General features: G+C 47.4%; 1 protein-coding gene across 7 annotated transcripts in view; it reads left to right on the top strand.

The window, feature by feature from the left end:
* Nucleotides 1-6,053: 6,053 nt before the first annotated feature.
* The window catches only part of GCNT1 (glucosaminyl (N-acetyl) transferase 1), a 47,138-nt gene continuing 40,858 nt past the window's right edge, over nucleotides 6,054-12,333 (top strand). For all 7 annotated transcript variants that reach the window (XR_007146469.1, XR_007146470.1, XM_047831099.1 and 4 more), the window contains exons 1-2: nucleotides 6,054-6,172; nucleotides 7,023-7,140. The gene's annotated coding sequence lies outside the window, so the exon portion shown is untranslated. The remainder of the gene's footprint in view (nucleotides 6,173-7,022; nucleotides 7,141-12,333) is intronic.

Raw genomic sequence — 12,333 nt, 5'->3', positions numbered from 1 at the left:
TTTTTTCAACGTTTTTTATTTATTTTTGGGACAGAGAGAGACAGAGCATGAATGGGGGAGGGGCAGAGAGAGAGGGAGACACAGAATCGGAAACAGGCTCCAGGCTCCGAGCCATCAGCCCAGAGCCCGACGCGGGGCTCGAACTCCCGGACCGCGAGATGGTGACCTGGCTGAAGTCAGACGCTTAACCGACTGCGCCACCCAGGCGCCCCAAGGCTTTTCTTTTATAAGGAGGAGTCAACAAGACTAGAAAACACAGGTCTCAGGGAGAGGGAGGAGCTGGTGGCAGGATCAGATCATTGGTCACAAAAGGTTTGTTTGAAGTCAGCTAGGAAGGGGCTTCTGGGCAGGTACCATTAAGAGTTTATTCTGCATCTCAGTGCCCACTGCTGGCTTAGCCTGAGGGTGGATGAAAGCTCGAAGGCTGGGGCAAGGAGGGAAACTTGAACAAAATTTCATTAAGTGAAATGAGCAGGCGTTTTGTGCTGATTGGTTGGTAGGGACAAAGGGCTCTGGTAATCATTTATGAGCCAAAAAAGGGAGTTTGGAGCGTCCATGTCTGACCTTGTCATGGGTAAACAAGGGAGTTCTCTTCAAGTCTTGTCTAAGCCATTTGAGGAGAGGTGGTGGTTCTTTGTAGAAACCGGTTTCCGGGGGCGCCTGGGTGGCGCAGTCGGTTGGGCGTCCGACTTCAGCCAGGTCACGATCTCCCGGTCCCGGAGTTCGAGCCCCGCGTCGGCTTCTGGGCTGATGGCTCGGAGCCTGGAGCCAGTTTCCGATTCTGTGTCTCCCTCTCTCTCTGACCCTCCCCCGTTCATGCTCTGTCTCTGTCTGTCCCAAAAATAAATAAACGTTGAAAAAATTTATTAAAAAAAAAAAAAAAAAAAAAAGAAACTGGTTTCCGGGAACACAAAGCGGTGTGGGCGTGGGAGTTTCTGTAACCATCACCGTCTTCTGAGAGCACAGGGTTTAGGTCAAGTTCCATAGGGTCCCTTATTTGAGTTGTGCTTTCAACCACAGTTTTATTATGATGTTTTAAAAAATGTATTGCAATTATATTGTCACTGTAACAGCTGTGTTTATTAGCACTTCCCCGCATCTATAATATTAGGATAGTTGATATTTATAATCATGAGATTACGCCTTATACTGGTTATGTCTAAGGTACTCTGTTCAGCGATGCTGTGGTTCTGCAAAAGCAAAACAAGTTTTCTGTTAAGGCCAGTAACCGGTGCTTGAGGAGACCAGGAGGCAGGAGAAGGGAGAAGGGACTTGCTCCTTGACATCTGCTTGCTGTGCCCACCGAGGTCATCAAGCAATGATTCTTTTCCCTGACTGCAGCAGTTGGTTCTGATTTCCAGTATTGGATCCACTTTCTCAGATCTAGCCTCAACACTTACCTGCAGAAATATCACCCCCAGTTGCGTACCACCCCCTTCCTTAGAGGCCTGAGTCCCAGCTTCCCAGGGTTCTTTTCCACGGCAGGCAGCTCTTAGCTTCTGATACCTGCTTCTTTCCTCCAGCTCTACCAGCGGCCCTTGCTGTCTTTCTGTTACTGCCATGTTTCCCTTTGTACCTTTCAGCCCTCTGTTACCTGTTTAACCAACTCCTTCAATTCTCTGTAAAATTAGCTGCTGTGATACCTGTTTTCTGACCGGACACACCTTTAAATGATCCAGAAATACTACATGTATAGCTTTATGATGGGCTTCTGCTCCTGTGGTCATTAAAAATAATTACATTTATGGGATACCCACAGTAAGCAATTGACCAGAAAGATTTTTCTGAAAGTTAATTTCTAAATCCACTGTTTGGGGGGCACCTGGGTGGCTCAGTCGGTGAAGCGTCCGACTTGGGCTCAGGTCATGATCTCACAGTTCACGGGTTCGAGCCCCGCGTTGGGCTCTGCGCTGACAGCTCAGAGCCTGGAGCCTGCTTCGGATTCTGTGTCTCCCTCTCCCTCTGCCCCTCCCCCACTCGCACTCTGTCTCTCTCTCTCTCTCTCAAAAATAAAATAAACATTAAAAAAACATTTTTTTAATCCACTGCTTGGATCTTGGAAGTTAATTTTCCTATAAAAACAGTATCACACATTGAACTTAGATGATCAAATCCACCCATCAATGCTCATAATGCACATGAAGTACAACACTGTACAAATTGTGTAAAGGAACAGAATCAGCACTGCTTTGGCAACATATATCCAAAGTTCCAATTATTGGCAGTAACAAATTTTATTCGCCCTTTTATTTTTTATTTTAATAAAATTTAAGTCAATATATCCAAAATATTATCACTTCAACATATGGTCCATATTTGAAAATGAATTAAAATGAAATATTTTATTTATTTTTTTCCTTTTAGTTTTTTTAATGTTGATTATTTCTTTTTTGAGTGACTGGGGGAGGAGCAGAGAGGGAGACACAGAATCCAAAGCAGGCGCCAGGCTCTGAGCTGTCAGCATAGAGCCTGATGTGGGGCTTGAATTCACGAACTGTGGGATCATGACCTGAGCCGAAGTTGGATGCTTAATTGACTGAGCCACCCAGGTGCCCCTAAAATGAGATATATTAAATTCTTTTTTCTTTCATATTAAATTTTCAGAATCTATTGCGTATTTTACACTTATCACACACTTCAATGCAGTGTAGACAATTCCAGGGGTTCAGTAGCCACACGTATCTTGTGGCTACTACATTAGACAATATAACTGATGACTTAACACCAAAGAGTAGAATTGCTGGGACATAAGATAATGCACATTTTCCTTTTCTTTTCTTTTTTAAAATATAAACGCTGAATGATACGAGGAGATAACTCAAAAGCAAGCACATTTGATCACCCTTTTTGAAATTAAAAAGAGTTATTCTTTTAGGCATATTAAGCCGTGTTCATGATTAAAAACAAACGTAAGGGGCTCCTGGCTGGCTCAGTTGGTGGAGCGTGCAACTCTTGATCTCAGGGTTGTGAGTTCAAGCCCATGTTGGGTGTAGAGGTTACTTAAAAATAAAATCTTAAAAAACAAAACCCAAAACTTAAAATATCCTTGAAATAAGCCCAGAAAAAAAAAAGGAAAAAAAAACCCAACTAATCAAGTGGGGAGGAAGGAAACATGTTTAGTCTAGTGGAAAGACGTGACAGGCTTAGCTTCAAACATCGAAATGATAGAATTTATGAATTTAATTTCATAAAGCATTATCACAGTTTTCACAGCGTATTTGCCTTCTCAGTGTTTTAAGTCCCTTAGTTTAAAAGGTCATCTGGGTTAGCAATAGATAGAGAAAACAAACTGCAATTACTTTTATTCTGATTCTGACCAAAAGGCAAATTCTGCACAAGATATTTTGGGTTCCTACTTTTGTTTCCACGATAAAAAATGTAAACCACAGTCTAAAAGGAACTCGTGTGGGGGCGCCTGGGTGGCTCAGTCCATTAAGTGTGTGACTCTTGATTTAGGCTCCAGTCATGGTCTCGCCTTTCTTTTTTTATATAATTTATCATCAAACTGGTTTCCATACCACACCCAGTGCTCATCCCAACAGGTGCCCTCCTCAGTGCCCATCACCCACTCTCCCCTCCCTCCCACCCCCATCAACCCTCAGTTTGTTTTCAGTTTTTAAGAGTCTCTTATGCTTTGCCTCTCTCCCTCTCTAACCTCTTTTTTTTTCTTCCCCTCCCCCAAGGTCTTCTGTTAAGTTTCTCAGGATCCACATATGAGTGAAAACAGATGGTATGTCTTTCTCTGCTTGACTTATTTCACTCAGCCTAGTACCCTCCAGTCCGATCCAAGTTGCTACAAATGGCATGATTTCATTCTTTCTGGTTGCCAAAGTACTATTCCATTGTAAATATAAACCACATCTTCTGTATCCATTCTTCCGTTGATGGACATTTAGGCTCTTTCCATAATTTGGCTGTTGTCGAGAGTGCTGCTATAAACATTGGGGTACAAGTGCCCCTATGCATCAGCACTCCTGTATCCCTTGGGTCAATTCCTAGCAGCGCTATTGCTGGGTCATAGGGTAGATCTATTTTTAATTTTTTGAGGAACCTCCACACTGTTTTCTAGAGCGGCCGCACCAGTTTGCATTCCCAGCAACAGTGCAAGAGGGTTCCCGTTTCTCCACATCCTCTCCAGCATCTGTAGTCTCCTGACTTACTCATTTTAGCCACTGACCGGCGTGAGGTGGTAGCTCAGTGTGGTTTTGGTTGGTATTTCCCTGACGAGGAGTGACAATGAGCATCTTTTCATGTGCCTGTTGGCCATCCGGATGTCTTCTTTAGAGAAGTGTCTATTCATGTCTTCTGTGTCAAGGCGTGGTCTCACCTTTCATGAGATAGAGCCCAGCAACAGGCTCGGGACAGACGGTGTGGAGCCTGCTTGGGTTTCTCTCTCCCACCGTCTCTGCTCCTCCCCACCCTGTGCACACAGTCTCTCTCTCTCTCTCTCAAAATAAATAAACGTTAAAAATAATAATAATAAAAGGAACTCGTGTGGTCTCCTTGTCTTCGTCTTGCACATAATGCATTATAAGAAAGTCACTTTCTCTAAATTAAAAAAAATTTTTTTATTACATAAACTCTACCTCCAGTGTGCATATCAAACTCACCACCCCCAGATCAAGAGTTGCCCGCTCTATTGGCTGAGCCAGTAAGGTGCCCCAGAAAATTACTTTTTAAAATAAAATTAAAGCAATGTGTTCCAACACTGTCGCCGGAGGAGGAATCTCCTTGGGGAAGACAAGATTTACTTTCCCCCCGGGAATATCTCATTAGCTTCTCTGCTATTGTCGTCACAGCTGGCCCGCATTGTGCTGCTTTACCCAGTAACACTCTGGCACAAGGGTGGGAAGGGGACAGGAGAGTCCACAGCAATCCTCCCCGAATATTCCAAAGTCTTGAAGGGAGCCCTTGTCTTCACAGAAGAGGCGGGTTCACATGAAACCAATGCGCTTCATGTGGGGTGGCTAATTTATGTTCCGCTTGTAAGATACAACTGCTCTGTGTGGCTATGTCTAAGCAAGCATCTCCCCCACCCACCCACCATCCCTGGGGTATCTAACCTCTTCAAGTCCAAAGCCCAAAGAGGGTGAACTTCAGAGACTCAGGGGTTCAGTCCAGGCCAGCCTGGCCCTGCTCTCTGTTCAAGCTTCTTGCCTGGGCAATGACCTTTCCTAGGAATGGTGGGCACCATGCAAGCCTCCAGTTACAGGATCTCAGATGTGCCTTGTGGCTTCAGCAGGACATGGTGGGCGGGGAAGTGAGTATGGACCTACTTCCTTCCTTCATTTACTTCAATGTATGTGTTGAATGAATAAATGATACGGAGAGGAGTCACAATCCGTCCTGCTCTCCAGGAACTAAAGGTCCTATGGAAGAATGCACAGCATTCCTCTTGTTACCAAGGAGACCATGTCAACTTTCCTAAGTGACCCAAGCCTATGTGCTACAAAGGGTGGAAAGAGGTGTTTTCTACTTCTGCCGGGCACTGTGGATTGGTTCACAATCTCATTTTTGTCTTCGTTCTCCTGTGAAAACACACGTGGACATAATGCGTTTTTTAAATACTAAATTTAACAAACGAGGCTCATCAGGGAAGAAAAAAAAAACAAACCTGCACGGTCATTTCTAAACTTTACATTACGTAAAAAACCTTGGCATGTGCATTTTTTTTCTGGTCTTTTTTTTTTTTTTTTTTTTTTATAAAACATTTTGAAAATCAGAAAAGGCGGCACTTCTGGCGTTTCCCGCCTCCAAGGAAAAGGGCACAGAATTTTGAAGAAGACCCCACTTACTCACCCAGCTCTTGTGCAGTTTGGGGGGAACTAAGAAGCAGAGCGAACCCGAGGAGGCGGAGAGGGGAAACCCAGGGACGCGGGGCGGCTGTCCCAGAGGGCGCGCTGTCCCCGGCCGTGCGCCGCGCGCCGTCCAGCCCCGCCGCCCCGCCCACCGCGCCCGCCGGCCTCCGAGGTGGGCGAGGCGGGGATGCTGTGGGCGGGGCCTAGCGGGGTGGGACCGGGGGCGTGGCGGGCGGGTTCCGAGCCCCGTGGCCGGGAGGCGCTGTCGGCCAGCGCGGCCAGTGCAGCTCAGCGCCCGGCGGGTGCGCGGCGGGCTTGGGGTGCCGCGCGGTAGCGCACCCTCCTGCGCCCCAGCGGCCGCGGGCTTGCTGCAGGTAACCGACTCTTCCACCTCGCCCACTCCATACCGGCAGCCTCGATCTCCTGCTATGGCGCCCGGCGGCGGGTGGAGGGATGGGAAGGATGTGAGGGAGGGAGCCGGCACTCACCCCGGGCAGGGGGGGGCTCTCGGGAAGAGGAAGCGGAGGGCCGGAGGGAGCGGACGCGCGGTGGGAGTGAGGCGGGAGCGTGTGCACGCGGGACGCCTTCCCTGCGCCTTACTCCTGGTCCGATCCGCGGAACCCGGGGGAGAGGACTCCGGTGCCCGCTGTCACCTGGAAGCCACTTTTTCCTGCCTTCTTTCCCCCCTGATCCGGGTAGCGGGTAGGAGCTGAGAAATCGGAGTTGGCTGCAGCCGAGGGTAGGCAGAGAGCGAACAGTTAAGTCGCTGCCGTCCCTTGGGTGCCAGCAGCTCCAACTTGATTTAATGCTCCCCGTAGCCCTGCGAAGAGGCATCATTACCCTCCCCCCCCCCGTTTTACTGATGAGGATGCCCACACCGGGATGAGAAATGACTCGCCCTGGGGCAAGCCACTGGAAAGGAGACGCCAGTGGGGGACTCGGAAGCCCCCGTGCTTCTCCCTCTTCTGCTCCCTCTCCGTCCATCGCGCGCGGATCTAGGAAACTCGCGCTGCTGGGTCTGTTAGGGAAACAGGTGATTCTGAAACACATTCTAGCCCCCCCCCCTAGGCTTTTGGGGTATTTGGGGGGGGGGAGTTGTTTTGTTTGGTTGGTTTGTGTTCTGTCACCTTTTTAGCACCCAGTTTCTGAATCCTTTCTTCCAATTTTTGGTTATTAGCTTTTTGAGGTGGAAGGATCCTCGCTCACAGCCTTTTCTCCTTGCAGCGCGTTCTTTCGATGCAGAACGAGCCCCAGGCACCCCAGCAGGCCGCACGCTTCTCTTTCGCGGTGGATGAGGTCGCCTGCAGATCCAGGCTGGGCCTTATGGGCTGCCCAGGCGGAGGTGAGGTTTGTAGCCACCTGGCAACCTCGGCGCCTTTTGCTTTCTTTCTTTCTGGAGGGAAGAGAGTCTTCGTTTTACAAATAGTTAAGACAAGAGGCCAACTTGGAAGGATATGCGGGGTTGGCAGAAAGCAGTGGTTCCTAGCGATGAGAACAGGCCACGGGATTGTGTGGCCTGAATTTGGTGAGTGGTAGGTGAGGCACCCAGTCGGGGACTGGTCCCCTGCTCTGGGCATTCTGTCCCCCTTTCAGAGCGGTTCTGAAAGGCAGATTTGTTTTGGAAGGGAGGGGGAGGGGCGAATGGGTTTTAGAGATCAGTGTAAATTACCTGCTAGGAGCCCAGGCAGTTCCAGACAGGCTCCCCTGCCGAGGAACATGGTAACAGATTTCACTTCTGGCAAAAAAGAAGAAACACTGAGCTCTATGGATATCTGCTCTGGCTTAATGGACTTTCCCCCCAACACGTTCAGGATGGTAGTTTCGGGGAAACTTTGAGTTCTTAGAAAGGGCGAACTCTTCCCTTTTAAAAGAACAATGTAATAAACCGTGTGTTTACTTTTACGAAGTTTTTATTGGTAAGTGGGAGGAGTTGAGTGTTCCATTTCATGGTGAGGGTTTGAAGGTTGCCTCCAGGTTGTTCTTCGGGGACTGGCTCTGGGAAGGACCTCCTTAGCCTGGGCCCCAAATCTGTAGTGGGTTTCATCCTTCTTTAATTATAATTCATCCTTGACTGATTATAATACTACTTCCAACCCCAAGTTGCTTTTTTTCCATTTGTAACTTAGTTGCTTAACACTAAGAAAAATGTTGTCCCTGAGAACTTTCCACTATGTACAAAATCACCTATGTGTAGGGACTGACCGATGATGATGGACGGGGGGAGTTCAGGGGGCCTTGGTTAGTTGCGGGTGACCTACAGTGGACCTGCTAAAAAAAAAATCTGTGTGGTGTGGGTATTGACTGTTCCCTACCCGTAACCATGCAGGGATTCTGGCCCAGTGTGACCAAACCTTTCTGCCCACCCGTCAATAGCTGAAAAATCTTCATTAAAAAAACAATTTTTTTTAATGTTTATTTATTTTTGAGAGGCAGAGTGCAAGTGGGGAGGGCAGAGAGAAGGAGACACAGAATCCGAAGCTGGCTCAAGGCTCTGAGCTGTCAGCACAGAGCCCCAAGTGGGGCTCGAACCCACGAACTGTGAGATCATGACCCAAGCCAAAGTCGCCCAACCAACTGAACCACTCAGGCGCCCCTTCATTTTTTTTTTTTTTTAAGTGAAACCTGATTTACATATTGGCTCTTTTTTTTCTTTTTTAAAACCCAAGAAATCAAGTCAGATTTGGTTCATGCATCACTCATTGTTAGATCTTAGAAACTGCTCTACCTGGTGATTGAGTTTTTCGGTGAATGAAAAATTCTGACCTATGATGGTATTGTGCATTTGCTGCAGAGTGCGGTGGTGCGAAACAGATGAATACTGTTGAAAAGGATTTCTTCTGATTCTGTGTCTGTTTTCTATGAAGTATGGGGGTACTTCAGCTGCACCGAGTTAAGGAGTCTTTTATGGGCCAACCAAGGAATTGTGTCACTATTTGTAAGAGTCATTCTAATGAAAATTTATTCATGGTTCTAGTTCAGAATGTCAAATGCCTAACTCCCTGACTTATAAGAGGAGTTCCCAAATGACTGTTCATGTAAATCATGTGTGTTTCTCTTGGGGGCCTATCTGTATTCTTTTTTTTTTTTTTTAATGTTTATTTATTTTTGAGAGAGAGAGAGAGAGACAGGATGGGTGGGGGGAGTCTGGGGAAGAAGGGAGCAGAGAGAGAGGGAGACACAGAATCCAAAGCAGGCGCCAGGCTCTGAGCTGTCAGCACAGAGCCCGAGGTGGGGCTTGAACTCATGGCCCGGACCGTGAGATCATGACCTGAGCCGAAGTCGGAAGCTCAACCGAAATAGCCACCCAGGTGCCCCGCTTATCTGTATTCTTTTTTTTTTTTTTCGTTTTTATTTATTTTTGGGACAGAGAGAGACAGAGCATGAACGGGGGAGGGGCAGAGAGAGAGGGAGACACAGAATCGGAAACAGGCTCCAGGCTCTGAGCCATCAGCCCAGAGCCCGACGCGGGGCTCGAACTCACGGACCGCGAGATCGTGACCTGGCTGAAGTCGGACACTTAACCGACTGCGCCACCCAGGCGCCCCGCGCTTATCTGTATTCTTAACCACATTGGCTTTGGGTGCCTGGCTTAGGGTTGTCGTGCTTCCTTGCTGCCCATCTGTGGCAAATGCTATGGCTGTTTAGAACAGTGTTTCTCAAATTTGACATTTTTTGGCCAGTTAAGCTTTTGTTGTGGAGATTGTACTGTGCATTGTGAGATGTGCACCAGCCCCCCTGGTACCACCCTCTGGATGCCGACAGGCTCCTCCCTACAGTTACCACAATCTGAACGACTCCAGAGGTTGCCACATGTCCCCTGGAGGACAAAGTTGCCTGGTTGAGGAAAAGAATGAGCCAGTTTTGGAAGTGCTGTAGCACTTAGGAACTACGCTATAAATACAATTAACTTTTAAGCTTCTAGTGACTAGAGAAGCTATGTGTAATGTTTAAACAAACATCTGCATTTTAAAATATTCTTATAATAACAGTGACTAAACTGGTGTTCTTGGTGAACAGCCACACGTGTCCTGCCAGGATTTGTCTCCAAGGAAGGCTTAAGTGCAGTTGTTAAGTCTCTAAAGTTTAAACTCGTGAGTTCCACACCATCAGCACGGGGCTCTAACTGAATCGAGGGGCTCTAACTTAAGGAACCATGAGATGGGACCTGAGCCGAAATCAAGAGTTGGAGGCTTAACCAACTGGGCCACCCAGACGCCCCATGTCTTTTAATTTTTTTAAGGTGATAAGATGTCAATGAACCACGCTTGTTGATTTGGAAATTGACCCAATCCCTAATAGAACTCCAAGAAAAAATTCTACGCAAGAATTTTAATAACGAGACTTACTGTAGATCATGTTCAGAGGAGAATTTAGTTTTAGGAAACATTAAAAGCTTTTAGCTAACAGCAATAACAAAGACAACCATATATTTCTGTAGTCTGAGAATTTTTTTTTCCCTTGTGTTTATTTTTGAGAGACAGAGCATGAGTGGAGGAGGGGCAGAGAGAGAGGGAGGGAGAGGGAGAGAGCGGAATAGGGTGGTGAAACCATTTATGGTGTTCGGGAACCCCCGGAGGGGAGCAGGTTGGCATGAGGCTGGGAGGGAAGGGAGTTCCATTCAGACGGGTTTTGCTTGTGAGACATCCCACTGGGGACAAGGAATTGGCATCTGGAACTCATGAAAGAGATGGGCTGCGGGGCACCTGGTGGTTCCATCAGTTGAGCGTCCAACTCTTGATTTCAGCTCAGGTCATGATCCCAGGGTCATACATGTTGGCAGCTGTTGCATGTAAATAATCACTGTGTATAAGAAAGATCATTTGAGGAGGGGTATGGGATGACAGGAGGAGGCACTGACCTGGAGAGAAAAACCAAAACAGACATAGAGGACAGGGAGGAAATATGGGGACTGTGGGTGTTCTTTTCTTTCTTTCTCTCTTTTTCTTTCTTTCTTTCTTTCTTTCTTTCTTTCTTTCTCTTTCTTTCTTTCTCTTTCTTTCTTTCTTTTCTTCCCTCCCTCCCCTCCCTCCCTCCCTCCCTTCTTTCCTTCTTCCTTCCTTCCGTCCATTTTCCACTAGTGATTGGAGAGACTCAAACAAGTTCTGAGGTTGCTGGCAAGTTCCTGATGGAGAGGGAGAGGCCAAAGATGTGGGAGTGAGAAATACTTGAAGAATGAGCGGGCCAGGTTTCAGAGAAGGCAGAAAGCTCTTCGATTCCATTACACAGGTTGGGGGATTGGTCTTTGATGGAAGGAGGGAGGGAGGGGTTGGATAAGGGGCCTCAGCTTTGAGCTCTCTGAAGGAGGAGGCAAAACCTGCTGAGTAGGGAGTGTTTGTGTGTGAAGCCAGAAATTCTGTCAGCCAGTATTTATCAAGAATTTTCCGGTGCCCCACCTTGTGGTAGGGTCCTTGGACAGTATTGTAAATAATGTTGATTGCCACTGTGCTTAGCCCTGACAGAATAAGAAATACGTGTTTGGTCTTTGTCCTTGGTTCCTGACCGGAGCTCTGGAATTTCCTGAGAGATTGGGAGGAGAGGAATGTCTTTTGTTATTCATGGAAGCTCTTTTCCATACCTGAGTTTATGCTCCTGAGGTAGCTTAGGCGTGGGGACACCTCCGGATGGGTCTGGTCGCCAGCCAGAACAAGTAATTAGAGAGCTGAAGCTTTTAGACCCAACCACTGTCCTCTGGGAAGACGGGAGGGGCATGCCTAGATACTGGGCTATGAAAACTCTGGATCCACCCAATTTGGAGAACTTCTGGGTTGATGAACACCTCGAGATGGCGGGAGGAAAGGGAGTCCACCAGGAACCCTCAAGGTAATTGTGAAGTTTCACAGTGACAGGGAGAGTGACTGCTTTTCAAAAGAACTGCGGCTACAGAGACCCGTTCTGGAAACAGCTGCTGGGAAATGTTTTCACCGCTAACGTAAACATGTTGCCAAGAAATACGGTAGATTTCGTGACTGACCAAAACTTTTTTTTTTTTTAATTTCTTAAAAAATGTTTTATTTTTTTGAGAGAGCGTGAGGGGGGAGGGGCAGAGAGAGAGAGGGGGGGACCGAGGAGCCGAAGGGGCTCCGTGCTGACTGGCTGAGGGCAGCAAACCGGAAGCGGGGCTGGAACCCACAAGTCGTGAGGTCATGACCTGAGCCGAAGTCAGATGCTCAGCCCACTGAGCCACCCGGGCGCCCCTCAAATCTCTTAAAAAAAAAAAACCTTTAGAAACTTAGAAAAGGAATTGTCTGACAAAATCTTTCAAGTGAAGACGATCCCTGGGTTTTGACCCATTTGTCAGATTTATAAAAATGTGATGACACCCAGTGGGGGGTCTGCGAGGACAGTTGATGTGAGAACTACCAGCTGAAATTCACCAAAAAAACCCCTTTGTATAATTGGTGGGTAGATTGAACACTAAGTATCAAGAATCAGGGAGCGGCGCTGTGAGTGTTCTACTGTGTTCCCCAGCCTATCCCTGTCACCCCAGACAGCCCTTATTTTTTTTTTTATTAAAAAATTTTTTTTTTCTTAACGT

Source organism: Prionailurus viverrinus, chromosome D4 (assembly GCF_022837055.1).
Source record: "Prionailurus viverrinus isolate Anna chromosome D4, UM_Priviv_1.0, whole genome shotgun sequence".
Taxonomy (NCBI): Eukaryota; Metazoa; Chordata; class Mammalia; order Carnivora; family Felidae; genus Prionailurus; species Prionailurus viverrinus.
Note: the sequence above shows the minus strand (reverse complement) of the source record. Positions and strands in the feature narration are given on the sequence as shown.